The following is a 21,973-nucleotide window of genomic DNA, read 5'->3' on the forward strand; positions in this document are numbered from 1 at the left end:
TGCTACTCCTAAGATTAAGCTCTCAGGTTTGCCTTCTGGCTTTCAAGTTAAGAGTGTAATCACTCTCATCCTTTTCTTTCCTTTTTCAAAGCATTAATTATGCTTAGCAACATCAACTCAATTCCAAAGTCCTCACAGTTACAAATTCCCTGTTATTCTCAAAAGCTTGATATTTTTAATCTGTTAGTGAATTCCTTTCTTATAGAATATCATGCCGGTTCACCACCAGAGAAGGTGTTAAAAATTGCAGTTACCTCTCGCCAGGAGCTGTCTGTGCTTTGCCTTCTATTAGTGATGGTGATTTCATTGCCAGCTAAACAGCAGTTGATCCAAAATCCCAGGTTAGTGTTTGCTTTCTCAAACCAATATGAATACTAAATGTCACATATTGAATTCCTCAGGAAGCAGATTCTAAAAATTCCTTTGAGGCAGACTCTGAGATGGAGATTAACATGTAAAAAATTTATTAAGGAGTGCTCTTTGGATCCTCGCTTACTGAAGGGGACTTTATAAAGCAATACCGGGCAGAAAACTAGGACTGTGATACAGTCTCAATGATGGTCTCAAGTGATCTGGGGGAAGTACTGTAAATCTGAATTAACTGAGTTTTAGCAAAGGGACTGAGAGTGTGTGCCCTTGTATCAAAGCTATTCACTTGTTTTGAGTTGTTCTTGCAAGGGAGCATGATCTTGGGTGAGACAACACTTTTTAGCTAAAGCAATTCTGCAAGAAGGCTTAGAGCCAAGGGCTATCTACAGGTAACACTTTCAGCAACTGGAGTAGTAAGTCCTGAAGAGGAATATTGCTAATGCATGTCAGCAGCTAATATATCAGTTAAAGTAGAGCTGCTGTTTCTCTCTTTCTCTCTCTCTCTCTCTCTCTCTCTCTCTCTCTCTCAATACACTTGATATTTTCTTCTTGGGGAAGCAATGATCAACATGAACACCATTATGGGTTGCATTATATATCCCCAAAATGATATGTTAAAGCCCTAACACCTGGTACTTCAGATTGTGACCTTATTTGTAAATAGGGTCTATATAAAGGCAATCGAGTAAAAATAAGGTCATTAAGGTGGCCTTAATCCAATATGACTTGTGTCTTTATAAAAGGGGGAAATTTGAACATAGAAAATGACATGCACAAAAAGAAGACAAAGTGAGGAAACATAGGGAGAATGCCATGTAAAAACATAGGATTGAAGTGATGCCAAGGAACACCAAAGATTGCTAGAAAATCACCAGACATTAATAAAAGATAAAGAAGGATTCTCCTACAGTTTTCACAGGGACTATGGTCCTGCCAACACTGTGATTTTTGACTTCTAGCCTCCTCAACTGTGAGACAATACGTTTTTCTTCTAAGCCACCAAATATGTGATACTTTCTTTTGGAAGCCCCAGGAAACTAATACAGAACCCAAAATAAATAATATAACAATTCACTGACACCGTCTCCCAGTTTAATTTGTTACATTTCCTACTAAAAGTTCTTCCTTTAGATAGATAATGTACAATAAAAATACAATTGGAGAAACAGTATAAAATATTTACCACAGTACTGAGATTTGTAATATTATACAGGTTGAGCATCCCTAATGTGAAGAATCTGAAATTGAAAATGCTCCAAAATTCAAAACTTTCAGAGTACCAACATGACACAGCGAAAAATTCCAGACCTGACCTCATGTGATGGATTGCAGTCAAAATGCAGTCAAAATTTTCTTTCATGCAGAAGATTATTAAAAATACTTTATGAAATTACCTTTAGGCTATGTGCATAATATGTATATGAAACATAAATAAATTTCATATTTAGACTTGGATCCCATCCCCAAGATAACTCATTATATTTATGCAAATAGTCCAACATCCTCTGGTTCCAAGCATTTTGGATGAAGGATACTCAACTTGTAACAATATTAAGAGTTAATAACAAATCCGAAGAAAAGTGATTTGATGTACTGATCATTGAACAAGATGATGACATGTTGTGATATTAAGCTAAGTGGTCTGGGTATTCCTCACTGAAATGGTAATATTTGAGCAAAGATAGGCAGATGCCTTAATTTGGGAACATGTCTGATAAGCTATAAGAAAATTAAATAAAATGAGTTCTTTGACAGGAGACAATGCTATATAAAATTTTCCATAACATGATGATGAACTAGACATTCTGTAAGTCTAAAGATGGTTGTTTTGTCAGAAGTTTTATAAATGGGGAAGACATTTTTATATTCAAAATAAGTACCTATTCTTATGAGGAAAAATGCTGTCCCTTTCCATGATGGAGGTGATCCAATTTACTCAACCTGTTACCAATATCTCGTAAATCCACACAGGAAATGATACCATATTTGGGCTCAGGTTTTATATCAGATATTGAAAAATGGACCACTCAGTAGTGGATGTAGCCAAATACGACCTAGTGAGAAGAAATCTATGCCTTATATATTAATATATTTTATAAGCAAATAGCACCACTGCTGTACTATACTGCATCCTGAATAATATAGATTATATCTCCTAAGAAACCTTTGGATCTTAAAAGTATAGGGTTTTTTCAGAGTTTAATAACATTGTTTTCCCACTTCTTGGTATTTCCACGTGAGATTTTTCTCTGTACTTCCAACTATGGAACGTGAATGCTCAGCACTCTTAAAAGTCTCAATCTCCCCATCTCATCCCACATAGAGACACACACGATCTCTCACTCACAGATGCAATCTAGTTATGAGTAATGATTATGAGTAAAATTCTGCAGCCAGAATGCTTATGCTTAATTTTAAATCATAATGTCCTATTTCTTCATCCATAAAATGAATAATATCATAATAGCTGCCTTATATCTTTGAGAAGACATATATATAGACACAGAAATAATGTTTAACCAAATGTTGGGACACGCTGTGACCCAGTCAAGCTGACACAAAAGTAATCACAGTAGCTTTCTGAGGTGGTATAATTTGTCTCCAAAATCCAAGGAGGTGTACCATACCCACTGTCTCATTCTTAGTGATAGAAGATACAATGTTCAATAATTTGTTCTTTATCTTGAATAGATAGCATACCTCTAATTACTGAACTCTTAAAAATTTGTTTGGGCAGGCTGAATCTTGGCAGAGTTTATTTTTCACTTCCTGGCATGCATGTGTCTTATTAGAGCATCTCGTGTACTTGTTGCTTCCTGTTCTTTTAGTATAATTAGAATGATGTCATGCAACATTACATGGATCAGTGTGAGTTATGTGGAATGTCAGGATGATCAAGGTCCTTTTGAACTATATTGTGACAGAGCAAGACAGTTAACATAACTCCGGTGTAAAATATTTAATGTAAATTGATGCCTGTATGCACACAGGAACTGATTTTTATCTTCTTTGCTTATAGGGATTGAAACTAATGCATTACCCAGGTCAATAACCTCACAAAAATATATAGAGGCTTTTTTTTCCCCCCAAGTGAAGATACTACACAAGTTGGGAACAGAACTACTGCTTGGTTGAGCTATAACTGAGGCCATTATTTGGTTAAGTTTTCTGGAATCATTTACCACTTTGAATGGACATAGGGACCTGAATTAAATGAGGAAATGATGGGCACCATTACTCATGTATCCTTAAGTCTTTAAAGGTGAAGAGGATGGAGGGTTTCAGTTTCAGAGGCTCTCAACTTCACCCTCTTTTCATTGATGGCTCTTAAATCAAAGGTCAGTGGATCAAAATGAGAGTTTTATCAATTACTACATGTATCTATCCTAACTATCCAGAGACAGAAGTGTGAGCTTCTGGGCATTTTATTTACTAAGATGCAGAGATGAACCTGGACTCCATTTATCACCCTGTTTCCATATGCTTCCTGACTACAAAGAAGTCCATTACTTATCCCAGTTTTCAGTGTCATCTCAGAGCTTCTAGTTTACTGCCTTGAAAAGCTTTAGATGTTTCCTTGCCCTATCACCATGTCAATTACTATAAAAAATGACCATAAATCTTTTTGGAAGAATCGGAGTCATATTTACTGCCCATATTTGTAGTGGAGTTTCTGGGTCCTTTTTGAGGAAATCCAGCCTTTATGTCTATGACCTCTGAGTTTAAGAACTGTTCAGAACTGGAAAGTGGGTAAGGAATCATGGTTTTTCATTTTGACATCTATGTGAGTGTTCTACAATACAGGTTTTGATTTGATTTGATTTTCCTATTGTAAGAGTCAAGCATCAACCAGGTCACCTGCTACTTGGCTCAGTTCTAGAAACACTGTGGTCTATTAACCATCAATATAGATCCCTATAGACATAGGGACTTTGGCTGCCACTTAGTCATTACTGTACATTTCACTAATTATTTTTGCCTTGCATTTGCTGGTTAAGTGTTAATATCTGACCTTTGCTATTTATGACTCATCTTATTCTCATTAATAAGGAAAAGCTCAGTTATATAGCTGTCAATGTTAAAGCTATCTTTCTAAGGAAATTTGCCACCTGGCTAATGAAAGATGTTGGTGTACCCTCATAAGTGTATTCCTTTTTGCAGTAATAAAGTAAATGTTCTCTTAGCTCACCTGGAAATTATACTCAGTTTGTAGATTACTTGGTGTTATGTAATAAATTCATTTTAACCATATCATGTGTCTGTGCATTCTAAAGTCTTCATACTAAACAGAGAAATTTTGGCAGCTTCCTTTCATTTTTAGGTCATTGACATGTCAAAACCTCTAAGAATCATCCCAACAGAGTATTATGGCTTTAATGGAATTCTTGCAAGCATCTTAAAACCTATGTCATGCTTTCATTTCAATAACCTCTTCTCTATGCAGTCTTGTATTAATATTCTATTCCCTGGTTCAATATCCTCAAGGTCCATTCCTATATGTGTTCTTAGTCAAGTACTATAAATAATATCATGAGTAAGTTACTTCTTAGAGCAATGACTCTCTTGCCCAACTTAAACTATTTTGTGATCTGATCTCCCCTTTGTTAATAGTGTGAAAACAATTAGGAGAGGGAAGGGGTGTATTGAGGAGGGTAATCACCATCACATTGTAAAGTAGCCCCATAAAATGAAGCTTTGTTTGTTTCTTGCAAGGTCTCCAGACAAAGAAAGACTTCTCTTTTCAATGGATATGCTGCTTAGAGGTTTCAGGGCATTCTGGTGTTAAAGGTTCTATATGCATCCATCCAAATGTCCTCATCTGGGTCCCTAGACTCATTCAATTCCTATCAGGCTGCTAAATTTGGCATACAAATCCAGCCATAGATGACATTTATCTTATTCTGATTTCATTTCATCTCTGTTCCATGAATTTTAGCATGTAATGCTTTGATCATGCTCAACATTATACTTTTCTTACAGTTTTCTATAACTCCAAGTGTTAGTAATTACATATTCTCTTTAGTTAGCCAACATATAGAATTTTTGAAAGTCTTATTTTTAAAAATATAGGAAGAAAAACATTATTGAGAGGATACTTAATCATTTAAAGAACTACTGGGATGGCTGTGTGACCCCAGGTTTGGTGGATGCACAGCTGGATCATAGCCACACTCTGACTTCAGAACTGGTTCTCTGAAGATACTGATGCTGCCATTGCAGCACCTAGGATACCACCCATGATGCCACCACAGCCACCTACAATGGTCAATGAAGTTGACTATGCCACTGCTGTCCTGGCTGCCCTTGAAATGAGGATATGGATGCTGTTGTCTCTTCCACTAACACCATGACAAAAACTTTTTTCCTATGGTTCTTGATTCTTTTTATGAGGCAGTATCTGATACATATAGGAAAGATTATGTAAAAAGCATGTGAGAGTTAAAACCCGATGAACAACCATGTACTTTATGTCCAACTAAAATAAAATGTCACTAATATCACTGAAAATATCATTTGTTGATTTTTGTCATGTAAATAGTAGGAAATATTCTCACTTCAGCAAGGTGTCAACTCTACACCATTTCACAAATAAATACAACCTATAAAATATTAAAAAGACATCATGTATATTGCCATGTTTTAAAGCTCAAAAACATACATACAAAAATATATATTTTTTAGAAACACCCACATATTTGATAAAAGTATAAAGTGGAGCTATCCAATATCATAGCTGTTAGTGAGATAGCACCTAACACCAGTGAAAATGAGTTTTGTCAAAAAGTTCCAAAACAACCGATGCTGGCCTGGATGTGGAGAGACAGGAACACTGTTACATTGTTGGTGGGACTGCAACCTCTATGGAAAGTAGTATGGAGATACCCCAAAAAACTAAAAGTAGACCTACCATTTGATTTGGTAATCCCACTACTGGGAATCTTCCAAAAGGAAAAAAAGCCATTTTATCAAAAAGACATTTGCACTCAAATGTTTATTACAGCACAATTCATAATTGCAAAGATGTGGAATCAACCCTAGTGCCCATCAATTCATGAGTGGATTAATAAAATGTGCTATATGTATACCATGGAGTACTACTCAACCATAAAAAAAGAATTAATACCTTTTGTAACAATCTGGATGGAACTAGAGATCATTCTCTTAAGTGAAGTATCACAAGAATGGAAAAACAAAACACCACATGTATTCATAATTAAATTTGAACTAATTGATCGCACTCATGAGCACATACAGAAGTAAAAATGAATGGCAATCAAGTAGGGAGGAGGGGGTTGGTGGGAATGGGTGAAATCAGACCTAAGGGGTGCAACGTATATTATCTAGGTGATAGACACACTTACAACTTTGACCTAAACTGTGCAAAAGCAATTTATGTAATTAAAACATTTGTATCCCTGTAATATTCTGAAATTTAAAACAAAAACTTTCCACTAAAATGCTGCTAATGCTTCTATCATAGTTATGTAATTACAGGTATTTTTCTCACTTAGATTACAAATGTATCCTAACTTTTCTATGATTAATATATTCTAATAGTTCAACAATTGTGAAATATAATTTTAAAGTTAATCTTCAAATTTATGTTTTTTACAATTAATTTAAAAGATAAATTGTTTACCTACATTTGACATATTGTTAAAAGTACAAGCAGGAACTAAAACTTACTTACACATCATTATTTTAATGGCCTTGAAAATATTTATAAAACACACTATATACAAATCACATAAAATCAACCTACATTATTCAAGATAGAGTTCAATGGAATACAATTTCTTTAGAGTATTAGATTTTTCATGTCATTTTGAGAAATGGCTGCAATTTGAGTCTATAAAAATCCTAAAATAAGTTTTAATATTTTTTCTCTCTATCTCATTGTGGTAGGTGATATATGTTGAGGGGGTAAAAGGGTAATGTACATTTTATCCTTAGCTTTGAGTTAATTTTAGTTAATTTAAGCTTATAATTAATTTATCACCATAAATCTAAATATTTTCATGTAATAATTGTGTTTTCATTGTAAAAATATATTACTTGTCTTAGTGTAATATGCTTTTGATTGGTTTAGTAGTCACACAACCTTCATGCTTTAAAGAAAAAAATAAAATTATCATAACAGGGATAATTATGCATACTGATACCACAGCTCACTTTCTTTATGGCAATAATTTGAAGGTTGATTGAGGTGTTTTATACCTTTTGTTCATTTAATAGTATGGGTGAGAAAAACTTCATTTACAGAATTTTCAATTTATATAAAAATAGGGTATATTTAAGAATATCTCAGTAGGAGCATGAAAAGATTATAACATTTTCATGTTATCTTCAATGCATGTTAAATTATTTTTGATAAATTAAAATTAGGCATTTTGATTAATTCCTACTTTCCTGGAAACATATATCATACATTATTCAGTATTAAATTAGACTTTTAGAGTCTAATTAACTCATTTTAAATGCACATAACTTCTCGTAGCATATAATGAAAATTATATACATATATAAGAAAGAGTAGATCCCTCTGGCCTTTGGAATTTAAATAACTCAGTTGAATAAGCACTGCTTATTATTTGTGGTACAAATACATATATCTCTTCCATGTAGAAAGTCAAACATAATTACATTAAATACAGTGTGGTCCTACATCTATTAAATCAAACACTTTATTATAAATAACCAAAATGCTAGATTTTTGAATTATAAATATTCATTTCTAAGAAAGTATTTGAAATATTAATATTGTGAATTTAAATATGTCTGAACTGGCACTTTATGATGGGTGGCATATTTCCATTAATAAAAAAGTTTAGTAGAGTTATACATGATTACTAATGGATTTTATATAAGAATGTAAAACTCATTTTTTAAACTTTATTCAAAGTGAGTAAAAAATTTTAATAACATTTTAGGAATGAGATAATTGACCCTATATTTTGTAATTCTACTTCTTTCCCCATGGTAGAAAAAATATAATCATCAGAAAGGAAAATTAAACTTGCTAAATCTATAATATTTAGAATATATTATTTTTTAGAATTATTTATCACGTCAGTAGGCAAAGTGTATATAAGCAGCTTGGGCAGCCCCAGAGGAAAAGGATAAAAAAATCATTGATGGGATTTTAGGATACCTGAAGAATGTATTAGAAGTAATTTATTGTACAACCTACTATTAAAAGACATTCATTTACTCAAGACTTGTTTATTGATGAACTCTAATGGGTCAGACAGTGAGGATAAAATAGTGAACACAATAAACAAGAGCTTCCCTCCTCATCCTTGGTTACATGGTCTAGTTTGGAAATCAAGTAAGAGGAAAAATTAGTACAATGACTTCAAATATGGTAATACTGGTACATTTTAAGATGACAGTGCTATGATTGTGATTTATGTTTGGGGAGAGGAAGGGAAGATTCCAGTATGTAAGGAAATTACCAGGTTTCTATGTATTCAATTATTTAATAACTGAAACCTAGTACCAAAAGATCTAGGCATGAAATCTATCAGGATTACAATTGTTAGTTTATTTAATTTAACATATTATATTTTATTCTATTTTAGTGCTTTTGAGTTTCTCCTATCTCCATCCATGGACTCTGAATTCTTTGAGGACTAAGTATGTATCATCTTCATTTCTTCACAGCTATGAGCCTACACAGCACCTGCACTTAGAATTCCTAAAATACATACTTGTGGGGAAAAAAAGAATTAATGAATGCCTCATTATTTTTAGGTGTAAGAAATATAGATTTAAATATACAGTTCCTTTAAGAGGCTCTGATTGCTATTAAAAACATAATTTTCCTGTATACTATGTGCCTTGAGAATAAATATCCTCTATTTTAGCATGTATTTATTCTATTCCACAAATTATAGACTTTATCAGATTGGCACCCAGTTTCTTCATAAACATTTTTACTTAGTCAAAATATATGTAACAGTGATAATCAGTAAGCATCCAGGAAAGGATATTTCTCAGAAGACACCATTTCAGGTCATGCCTCAAACTGATACAGCCAATAATTATTCTTTCCATTATAATCAATTTACCTCAAAAAAAGTGATGATTTTATGAGGACATGGAAGGACGTATTATACACAGAAATATGTGCTTTTTTTGTCCTTCTTGATGGTCTCTGGAGGAGCAACCTAACACAAAATTAATTTCCAATTGTTTTCCATATTTTGAAATCATAAGATCATTATAAATGTGAATTTTATGACTCAAAGGCACAACTGCCTACAATAATTTTATGTTCATTTTTATTTTCATTTGTGGCCCTGTATTATTAGCTTGAAGTATAAACACTTTATAATTAAAATACATCCCTATATCCCTACAACACATTGTTCTACTGCCCAATTAACCCCATACCCTAAACTATTCTTGATATTATGTTAACTAAGATTTCATACTAATTATTTATTTTCTGTTGACTTATGAAGCTTCTATTGAATTTTCTAACAGTCAAAACTTTTTGTAAGTTGAGTTTGCTTCTCTTCTAAAATTTGAAACCTTCATGTATGTATTTTAAATATTTCTGCTCATCGTTAATTTATAGTATGTGGCATTTTCTCCCTTTCCAACTCTTCTGGTTTGCTTAACCTAATGGAAGAAATTTTTCCCAAAGAAAATATTAAGAAAATGTTAACATATTAAGATGCTTTCTTAAGAGAAAATATTATCTTTTAAAAAATACAAAGACCACTTATATTTATTATGGGATGGGGAAATGTAGGCTTTCTAGACTTCTAGAACATTCACACCTCATTCAGTTCTAACCTGGTCACCAGTAAGTGTTTTGCTGCATGGCTACATGAACCACACTAGGTATGCAGATATGCCAGTTGTTTTTCAGGAGACTTGCAAGTGTTCCAAAGAGATAGATGCTGTCTTATTTATAGAAATATATAGTGCAATGTTTTAAATGGCTTGGTGATGATTCCTACCAACAGTGGCTTCCTCATGTTTGGGTTAAAAGACTTGTGCTTTTCCTACATCTAGAGGTCTGTGGATCACATTTTTTTTCAAGTTCCGTCTTCATTCTTTTCAGCTCTCATCTTAATCAAGCCATTGGGAGAAGAAAATGGGTTTCTAAAAGTACATCTGTATTTTTTTCCTTTTGCAATGGAATGATTGTTTCTACATTGGTAAAGATTAGATTAAAATGAATGGGATAGGTAGAGAGGAAGGGAAGCAAATGGATCATGAAGTGATTAGCACTTGGAATAACATGACAGAGAAATAACTAAGAATGTCTTGGATACCTCTGTTTCTAGCAAACCACTTAACACCCAATTTGAAAATTTTTGCTCTTCATTATTGAGCACTTAAATTTTGGATCTTTTCTCTTTTCTTACTTTTCTGTTCAAGTTGCATTAATTAACACTATTATAGGTATGTACACTTCATGAAAAATTTTTGTCATTCATATTTAGGTTTCTCTTAAATGAATTTACAACTTATTAGTTCTCCAGAGAACATTTTCTATAGGATTCACAGAACTTCTATTCTCCTGACCATACTAGAATACTGCTCAGTATTCTAGTGACCTTTGCTGATTCCAATTCCCTTTATCAGCAAAAATCTCATTTTTTTTAACTTTTCAGGATTCCATAGATCAAGAAATAATTGCTATTTACTACTATATAATGTTTTGAGTTCTCATTTCTTTAAATTATGCATTTTTCTTTACTTCTAAGAAAAATATTGTTGGTCTCCTTTACCTGTTTGTGGGGAGTAGTTATAAAGATGGAAATGATACACATATTGAATTATGTGAGCTCTATTGACACTAAATTTAAGCAGCAAAGGCTGTCTTAAAATTGCGACTCTAATGTACTTTTGAAGCTTTCATTCTCTTCCTCTTGGAGATTGTTTTTTTTTACTATAATGCAGATCTCTGTAACATTCCATACCTCTTTGTGACTTTGCTCTCTAGTGCAATCCTGCATTCCCTCATGTCTTAGAATGCTTCCTCTCCTGTCATTATTTTTTATAACTTAGATACAGTTCCCTTGTTAGATTTGAAAATAAGCTTCCCTATATTTTTTTGAAGAATTTATATAATCTTGATCGTTACCTTATGCATAGGAAATGACACATATGATTCCCTATTTCAGATTTTATATATCTTTTAAATTATCCCAAGGAACAATGAAGAAAAAATGTCAACTCCATTCTTCCAGGAACCTAGGTGTTAGACTGATCTTTACCTTGAATTACACTGGTAACACTTAATTTATTGGAATAAGTGTGAAATTTTCTTATACCAGGAAATCACTGTTTTCTTTATGTTCTCAGTTCTCCATGGATCTTTCTCATTGTCACCAACATAGCCACAGCAAAAAACAAAACAAAACAAACAAAAAAAACCCTGAGATTTCCAAGACATAGAGCATGTAAACCAGTGCTTCCCACACTAACTGATTTTCTTTTTCTTTTAAAAATCCAGACATTAAACATTTGCATATATATACTGCCATATAAATATGCCCTGTGAAATTTTTCACCTTATATACAGTTTGGGGCTATTACTAATATGACATGTTCTTCTTGTATATTTTCATTCCCAAGATACATCTTTTTGATATATTTTTAAAATATTCACTTGTCAACTATCAGCAACTTAAACTTTAATTTTCTGATCTCCATTCATCTTCTAAAGCTTTTCTCTCAGCTATCTTAATAATTATATAACCATTACATATATTAAGAAAAAGTTGCTTTACTGTTAAAGCAAGGTAAAATTTTTCTGCTATTTATAATGTAAAAAAGTATTATGGAATTTTAGAAAGCTAGAGTTTTGAAAGATAATCTATGTATTGAGTAATCTTCTAAATTTCCAGAATAAATGTACAATTGCATATCTCTATATATATCTATTCACATATGTAGATATACACACAAGTACACTTATCTGAATTTATGTGAATATATAGTCATATATATGTAAGAATGTGGGCATATATATATATTCATTGCCTTTTTCCAATGTATCTGACAAATAATACCATATTCAATAAAAGTGCAGGTCACTGCAGTTTAAATTATCTACTTGATGTTTGAAGATGGGTTACACTAAAATTGTTTTTCTATTGCCTGCAAAAATAAAAAAAAAAAACATTTTAAAGGCTCAAATTATAATTAAAAGTAGAAAAGTTTTATTGAACAACAAATTCTCATACTGCAGCTATTATATTAACTCTGACATGTGCATTAGTTATATATTATTGATATTTTACTTTCCATTTCTTTAAGTTTTGAAATAGCATTGCATCAAAATATAGTCAGCTTTAGATGTCCAGACTGATCACATGCTAGAAACCTAAATCATAGTTTATTTTCAAAGTTTCTGAGTTTTCACATCTAAGACATGTTGAATTGCTGTTCGGAGAGATTTTTATTAGAGATATGGATGAGATATCACACTTTCAGGAACATAGTCAATAAAATCTTTAGCTTCTCTCACATGAGAAAAATTTGAGTTCACATTCTGAATCCTATCTCATTTGCCCTCCTCTCTCTTTTTTATGGATCCAACTGATTTTTCATTTTGCTCTGTGGTCATCATGCATTTTTAACATTAATTACTGAGTTTCTCACACTTAGAGCTTTGTTTTTAAAAAGAATAACATTACAAAAATTCTAGAAAGTAATTTAATGTTTTGCTTTCCTACAAATATGGGGAACCTGCAGCCTTGGGGCCACATGTGGCCCTCTGGATCCTTCAGTGTGGCCTTTTGAATGAATTCAAATTGTACAGAACAAATCCTTTTATTAAAAAGGGTACAGTAGAGAAAGATGAAGCTTTTCTTGCCTCCTTTGGTGTTTAAAAAAGAGCAATCTTGAAATCAGAAGGCCACAGGTTCTCCATTCCCCCCTTTTTTCTTATATTCTTTATTTTTAGTTATAAAATCTTATGAACATCGATTTGCTCAAAATGTACCAACTTGTATTGGACTGGTAAATAATATCTCTTTTATCTCATTAGCAGCTTTTATTTCTAACCCATAATATCTGAGTTTTGAACTCTTTTAGGACAGTGAGTTTTCTTTCCTGTGTTCTAATACGCTTTCCACATAGTGGTTATAGGAGGTACTTTAATGAAACTTGAGCTTTCATTCAGGCAGTATAGCTATTGTGAACCATATACGGTGCATGCACAAAACTAATCATTTTGTTCCCCTTGTTTCCCTCGATCTTCAATGCTCTACATTTCCCTTTGCGTAATGAATGAGCCATTGGCTGCATTCACTCCACAAAACAGAAGAAGAAACTGCAATGCAAAAATGGGTGGGAAATTTGACCAATAGTTTAGTCAGAATTATTGTCCAGAATCATTAGCTATCATTTCTGTAGAAAGCTCTCTCCAACATGGCAGTAACTCAGTGGAATCCATTCACTCTTTTTTCATGAAGGGGAAAAAAATACTCATTATCTTACTTCAAATTCTGAAACTATGCCTGCACCAAATATTACCCTCAATAGGAAACTTGCAAGGGATAAGAGAAAAATTGCATTTGACCTAATTACTTCAAAATATAAATTAAATACTACCAACTTTGGCAAGTTCAAAGCACCACATGATGAAAGGAGTGATTTTTAAGAGTTTATTTTTAGCCGGGCGCGGTGGCTCACGCCTGTAATCCTAGCTCTGGGAGGCCGAGGCGGGTGGATCGCTCGAGGTCAGGAGTTCGAGACCAGCCTGAGCAAGAGTGAGACCCCGTCTCTACTAAAACTAGAAAGAAATTATCTGGCCAACTAAAAATATATATACAAAAAAAATTAGCCGGGCATGGTGGCTCATGCCTGTAGTCCCAGCTACTCGGGAGGCTGAGGCAGTAGGATCGCTTAAGCCCAGGAGTCTGAGGTTGCTGTGAGCTAGGCTGATGCCACGGCACTCACTCTAGCCCGGGCAACAAAGTGAGACTCTGTCTCAAAAAAAAAAAAAAAAAAAAAAAAAAGAGTTTATTTTTAAAAAGATAAAATCTAGTGTATATGATGTTTTCACTTGATAAAAATGCATTCTCAAGTCCAAAAACAAAACATTGATGAGGTGATTATAAAAAGGTATCAATCACAGTTTGAAAGGACAGTATGATGAAATAATCATGCTTGTGTAATCTGTGACATATTTTCTTAACTATAAAGCAATTCATTACAGCTAGGTCTGAATATGATACTTGTTAGAAAAGATGATTTAGAATTTCTACAAATTCCCCAAATACTTGCTTTCTATTACAGAAGTAGAATTCCATTTTTATCATGTAATAGTAAGTCACACAGCAGGAATTTATGCTTGGACTGAAATCATTCATTCATAGCAAATGAAATGTGGCTATTTGTACCTTCAAAATGACTGTGGGTCTGATGGCAAAAGTTTAGTAATATTCTGTTATTCATTTTTATATATTCAATTTTATAATATTCTGTTATACTTTTATGATATATAGTATTTCTAAACATGTTGGCACAGAAATGAGATAGAAAAACCCTTTGTAAAACATCCATCACTCTTTGAATTACATAGAATTATCATTTATGCTCTGGCCTCTATGTTGTATATAGCATAATTTATAGCTCCCTACTAATTATATGTTTTGCTATGAATAGTCTTTCATTTTCATAAATTGAGAGATCAAATGCTAAATTCCTCTCTGTTTGAGTTTTTTAAATATAATAATCACCTTTTTTCTATCCAAATGTGAACTTTTCTCACATTTTATTTCTCTTAGAGGAGACTCATGAACCTGGCCAGTTTGTGCAATAGTTATATATTAAATAGAATTGCCTCATTTAAAAACTATATTCCCTACAAATTTTTTTTATTGTCTGCAGTGAGTTCATTAATATCTGCAATTTAACTTAGCTATCTGTCAATTTTCTGAGGCTAATAAATATTAACATTAACTTGACTTATTCTATTTAACATTGTAAGTATCAGAAAACAATTTTCTTTTTTCAGTGTCTTCTTTACTGTTTTTTCCAATTTTCAACTCCTGCAAATACATTTGAGATTCTATTTTGTCATGTTTTTTCTTGGTATCAAAGAAAGTGCACAAATTATTTGTTTATATGCAAGCTCATACAAACCGTTAAACATATTATTTGCAGTTTTATAGATTACATTTTTTAGCACAAACTGTTGGTAAAACCCACTATATATGTTGGAAATAGAAAAGAAGTAAATATTGACAATGAAGCCTTTTTGCAAAGAAGATTTTAAATTCTTCCTTAAACAGACTTATTTTCATTCATCATTTTGATGATAGACACATATGAAGAAAAAGGAGAGACTTTTTTTGTTTCAGAATATGATTTAGTCATATTTATTTGTATCTGTTGAAGAATAAAAATAATATCTTTTTAGATAACCATAAAACTTGTATAATATATAGATAATGTATAGAGAAAATAATTAAAATTTTACTATATATATTTTTATATCTAAGGAGTTATTATAAAAAGAAAAACAACTGAAAAGAAGCCTGGGTTTTTCTTGTCTATTTCTTTGCTATTTTCCTGAAGGTATGTATCTAATTTCACATTTCTAGAGTAACTTGATACAATTACTGAGTGAAAATTTTTTCTATATGTTTCATAATTTTGAGTGAACACAAAAATACAAAAAAGAACAATACTGGTTATTAGATAATGTTATTATGTAGCTATTAAATCTGTTTAGCTCCTAGGATAAAATAAGCATTTATTGTTGCTGCTGTTTTTTCAGATGGATACTTTGATATTTACATTGCTCTTTAAATTAGAAATCAAGATTATCAACATTAATAGGACCGTATGCTTAGGGTTTAGAAGGACTTTAAAAAATACTAAAGGTTACACAAACACAACACAATCTGCAAATATAACATCTCAAATATCCATGAACCAAAAAGAAAAATTTTATGATGAGTTTAAATGGTAAATTATTTACTCAAACCTTACTTGAATTTCTTTACCATAAGGGTAATATTTACTAGATGATGTAGTCATTCTTGCTTTAGAAATATTTAACATTTAGCTAATGCATTATTATTTAAGAAAAATTAGAATCATTTACTACCCACACAGTGCATAAAACCACGGTTAATTAGAGATATTCACCTATTACCTACTCAGAAATAAGCTACATGATAACATCCAGAGACAGATGCAGCTAAATGCTTTGAGGTCTGAAGATTTTATTTAAGGATATCATCCTATATCAGAAATGACAAAAATTGATGAAAACGAATAATATCACTCTATATGATTCTTAAGGAATGCCTAAAACTATTAGAATCTGAAAGAGATAAGAATGTATTCTTTCCTCGAGTCTTCAAAGAGAGCATGGCCCATCCAGTATCTTAATTTATGAGTTCTAGGCTAAAGAATTATGAGAGAATAAATTTACATTTTTTTTAAGACACTCAGTTTTTGGTACTTTATGACAGTAGCTCTAGGAAACTAATCCACATAGTAATTTCACTTGATTCAATTCTTACTGTGGAAACAATCCACTAGATATATAAACGTACAAAATTAATAGATTTGCCTTGCTATTGTGTAAATAACAAAAATGAATAAGTATTAATAACATACATGTATGTTATGAATGGGTTATAAAACAACATATATATCCAAGAATGAAATAAATCTCTAATAGTCATTAAAGTGTGTGTGCGCATAATAGATTACAATCCATTGTGCACAATTTATATATTCATCTTGTTTTGCAAATAATCACAGACACCACAGACACATGCACATACATACATATTAAAGAAAGGTTGTAATGATGCACACCAACACAAATAGTAGTCATTTTACTATGTTTCAGTGTTAGTATTATAAGTGATTTTGATATTTTTATACATTTTGTAGTTGAATAATTTTTTTTACATATTAAACATATGTTCTGAATTTGTAATTAAAACGGTAAACATATCTCCATTTTGAAAAAAATAAGAACTCATATCTAAGAAATGTATAAGTTTGTTAAAATTTAGCGATTTAAAATTTCAAACAAAATTAATGGTATAAAAATTTTGTGATTGTTGGTAAGACTATGACAAATGCGTGTATATTTACCTTTTAATAGATTTTAAGCCTGATTTAATGAAGTTTTAATGTTATACTTCATAATACACCAGTATTTTCTCTATAGTATGAAAGATAATAATTGGAATATATGGTCCAATTCACATTCAATTAGTGATATACTATTTCATGCTAAAACTTGAGCTGCGGCTAAATCGTATCATTTGTAGAATTCTAATTGGATTTTATAATGGTAATTCAGAGAAATTATCTGGGAAAATCTCATAGTTGTTTTTATTTCCCTTTAGAGAAGGGTTATTAATTATTGAATCCATCAAATTCTAGTCTGTACAAAAAGACTAGTTACTTTAGTGACCTAATAATTATAAGAAATAATCTAAAACTGATTATTACTATAATTTCACAAATGAAACATGTATTTGATGTACAAATACAGCACAATATGATTGACAGCAATGTTGGAAAGTGATTCTTTTTCAAAATCAAGTCTTTCTTACAAGACATCAATAATATGGATAGTTATAAAGAGAGGAACAAAGCAAAGTGAAAATGTGTAAAATCAGAAATTTTGAAATATGACTTACAGTAATTATATGCAAATTGTTCACAAAACATTTTAGGACAGACATAATAAAATGTTTTCATTCCTAAGGAAGATAATTTAGATAGGAAGATAAATTTAGATTTAGATAATTTCCATAACATAAGACTACAAAGTGAAGCAGCAAGTACTGCTGTAGAAGATGTAGCAAGTTATTCAGAAGATCTAGCTAAGATCATTGATGATGGTGGCTACAACAAACAATGGATTTTCAATGTAGTAAAATAGCCTTATATTGGAAGAAAATATCATCTAAGACTTTCATAGAAAGTCAAAGCCTGGATTCAAAGCTTCCAAGTACAAGCTGACTCTCTTTTTCGGAGCTAATACATCTGATGACTTTCAGGTGAAGCCAATGCTCATTTACCATTCAAAAATCATAGGGACCTTAGGAAGTATGCTAAATTGACTCTGCCTGTGTTGTATAAATGGAACAATAAAGCCTGGATTATTTCACATCTATTTACAGCATCGTTTACCAAATATCTCAAGCCCACTGTTGAGATATACTGTTCAGAAAAAAGGATTCCTTTCAAAATATTACTGTTCATTGACAATGCACCTTGTCATCCAAGAGATTCGATGGAGATATACAAGATTAATATTGTTTTATGCCTGGTAACACAGCATTCTTTCTGCAGACCAGAGATCAAAGAGTATTTCAACTTTCAAGTCTTATTGTTTAAGAAATACATTTAATAATGATATAGCTGCCATAGGTAGTGATTCCTCTGAGGGATCTAGGAAAAGTAAATTGAAAATTTTCTAGAAAAGATTCACCATTCTAGATGCCATTAAGAGCATTTGTGATTCATGGGAGGACATCAAAATATCAACATTTACAGGAGTCTGGAAAAAGTTGATTCTAACCTCATGGATGACTTTGAGGAGTTCGAGACTTCAACAGAGAGAGTAACTATAGATGTGGTGGAAATAATAAGAGAACTATAATTAGAAGTGGAGCTTGAAGATATAAATAAATTGCTGCGATTTCTTGATAAAACTAACAAATGAGTATTTGCTTCTTATGGACAAGCAAAGAAAGTGATTTCTTGAGAAGGAATCTACTCTTGGCGAAGATGCTATGAACATCATTGAAATGACAACAAAGGATTTAAAATATTACATAAATTTAATTGATAAAACAGCAGTAAAATTTGGGAGTATTGACTCCAATTTGGAAAGAAGTTGTACTGTGGGTCAAATGCTATCAAACAGCATTGAACACTACAGAAAAAACTTTTGTGAAAGGAAGAGTCAATTGATGGGGCAAACATCATTGCTTTCTAATTTTAAGAAATTAAAACAGCCACTCTAACGTTCGGCCACCACCACAATGCTCAGTCAGCAAGCATCAGCATGAAGGCAAGACCCTCTTCCAGCAAAATGATTAAGATTCAGATGACCATTAGTATATTTTAGCAATAAAATATTCTTAATTAAGGGATGTATTAACATATTTTTAGACATAATAATATTGCACACTTAATAGACTATATTATAGTGTAAACATAACTTTTATATGCACTGGGAAACAAAAAATTTGTGTGACTCAATTTCTTGAGATATTGCTTTATTGTGGTGGTCTGGTCTGAACCCTCAATGTCTCTGAGATTTGTCAGTACCTCTACATATTTCCATGAAATCAAAATAATTCTATACAATTTTTTAATAATATTTTGTACTACATAATAATTATAAAATATTCTCAGAAGAATAAATCTTAACAAAGCAGCCAAGAATATTTAAAAAAATATGTATTAAGCAGGGTGCTTTATCTAAAATAAAAATATATATTAACATAATAGAAAATTCAGGAACATATAGACTACTTTAAAGTATAGTAAAGGTAGCCTTTTAAATCAGTAAAGATAAATAACTAATACATCAAAAATAACATTAAATAGAGTTACACCAAAGAACACATTAAGAAAATTATTTTCAACGTATGTTGGAAAACAGTGTAATATTTTTTTCAATTTAGTAAAAGCAATCACCAATAAATAAAGATCTATAAAAAATATATTAACACTTTATTGATGACAAACAGGAAAAGGAAATACAAGTTTAAAACAAAAGATTATTCTTAATAAATAAAAATTATACAAATAGGAATCAAAGATATTTTAACTTCTTAAGTAGTGTCAATTTCTAAAATATTTTTTTCATTTCAATAGGTTTAGTGGGTACAAGTGGGGTTTTGTTACATGGATATATTGTATAGTGGTAAAGTTCTGGCTTTTAGTGTATCCATCTTCCAAATAGTATACATTTTAGGTAATTTTTCATGCCTCACCCACCTCTTACCATCCCCTCTTATGAGACTCCAATGTCTATTATATCACTCGATATGCCACTGCATACCCATAGCTTAGCTCCTACTTATAAGTGAGAATATGCAATATTTGGTTTTCCATTCCTGAGTTACTTCATTTAGGATAATGGCCTCTAGTTTCATCCAAGTTGCTCCAAAGACATTATTTCATTTTTTATGGCTGAGTAGTATTCCATATTGTATGTATATATATATATAATACATATACATATATTTAGTTATATACACATTTTCTTTATCCACTCATTGGTTAATGGGCACTTAGGTTTACTTCATATTTTTACTATTGTGAATTCCACTATGATAAACATACAAGTGCAGATATCTTTTTGATATAATGACTTCTTCTCCTATTCCTTCTTTTCTTTTTTCTTCTTCTTTTTTTTTTTTGATACATACCTAGTAGTGGGATTGGTGGATAGAATATTAGATCTACTTTTAGTTCTCTGAGGAATCTCCATACTATTTTCCATATAGAGATTGTATTAATTCACATTCCCACAACCAATGTATAAATATTCCATTTTCAGTGCTTCTGTGCCAATATCTATTGTCTTATGACTTTTTAAATATGGCCATTCCAACTAGAGTAAGGTGGTATCTCGTTGTGGTTTTAATTTGCATTTTCCTGATGACTGGTGATATTTAGCATTTTTTCAAATGTTTGTTTGCCATTTGTACATCTTCTTTTGAAAAAATGTCCATGTTGTTTTCCCACTTTGAAATAGAGTTATTTGTTTTCTTCTTGCATATTTGTTTGACTTCCTTATAGATTCCGGATATTAGCTTTTTGTTGAATGCATAATTTGCAACTATTATATCCCACTCTGTAGGTTGTTTATTTATTCTGTTGATCATTCTTTTTCTGTGCAGGAGCTTTTGAGTTTAATTAAGTCCCATTTATTTATTTGGTTCTGTTGTGTTTGCTTTTGAGGTCTTAGCCATGAATTCTTTGCCTATGACAATGTCCAGAAGGTTCTTCTAGATTTTCTTCTAGAATTTTTATGATTTCCTGTCTTATTTTTAAGTATTTAATCCCTCCTGAGTTAATTATTTCATATGATGAGAGATAGGGATCCAGTTTCATTTTGCTGTATATGGTTGTACATTTTTCCCAGTACCATTTATTGATGTATTTGTCCTTTTCCCAGTGTGTTTTTGTTTGCTTTGTCAAAAATCAGTTAGTTGTAGGTATAAGGCTTTATTTCTGGGTTTTCCATTATGTTCTGTAGATCTAAGTGTCTACTTTTATATCAGTACCAGTTTTGGTTACTGTAGCCTTGTAGTATAATTTGAAGTCTACTAATATGATAACTCCAAATTTGTTCCTTTTGCTTAGGATTTCCTTAGCTATTCAGGCTTGAGACCAAAAGGTACCATTTGAATTTTAGGATTATTTTTTATAATTCTGTAAAAATGATGTAGGCATTTTGATAGGGATTGCATTGTACCTGTAGATTACTTTGGGCAGTATGGTAATTTTCACAACATAGATTCTTCCAATCTATGAGCATGGCATGTTTTTCCATTTGTTTGGGTTATGTACAATTTATTTCATCAGTGTTTTGTAGTTCTCCTAATAGAGATCTTTCATCTCTTGGTTA

At 31.7% G+C, this 21,973-nt stretch overlaps 1 pseudogene; it reads left to right on the plus strand.

Annotated features, from left to right (window-relative positions):
- Positions 1-21,973, plus strand: part of LOC123638824 — a 101,188-nt pseudogene that overhangs the window by 78,884 nt on the left and 331 nt on the right.

Source organism: Lemur catta, chromosome 5, assembly GCF_020740605.2.
Source record: "Lemur catta isolate mLemCat1 chromosome 5, mLemCat1.pri, whole genome shotgun sequence".
NCBI classification, from domain to species: domain Eukaryota; kingdom Metazoa; phylum Chordata; class Mammalia; order Primates; family Lemuridae; genus Lemur; species Lemur catta.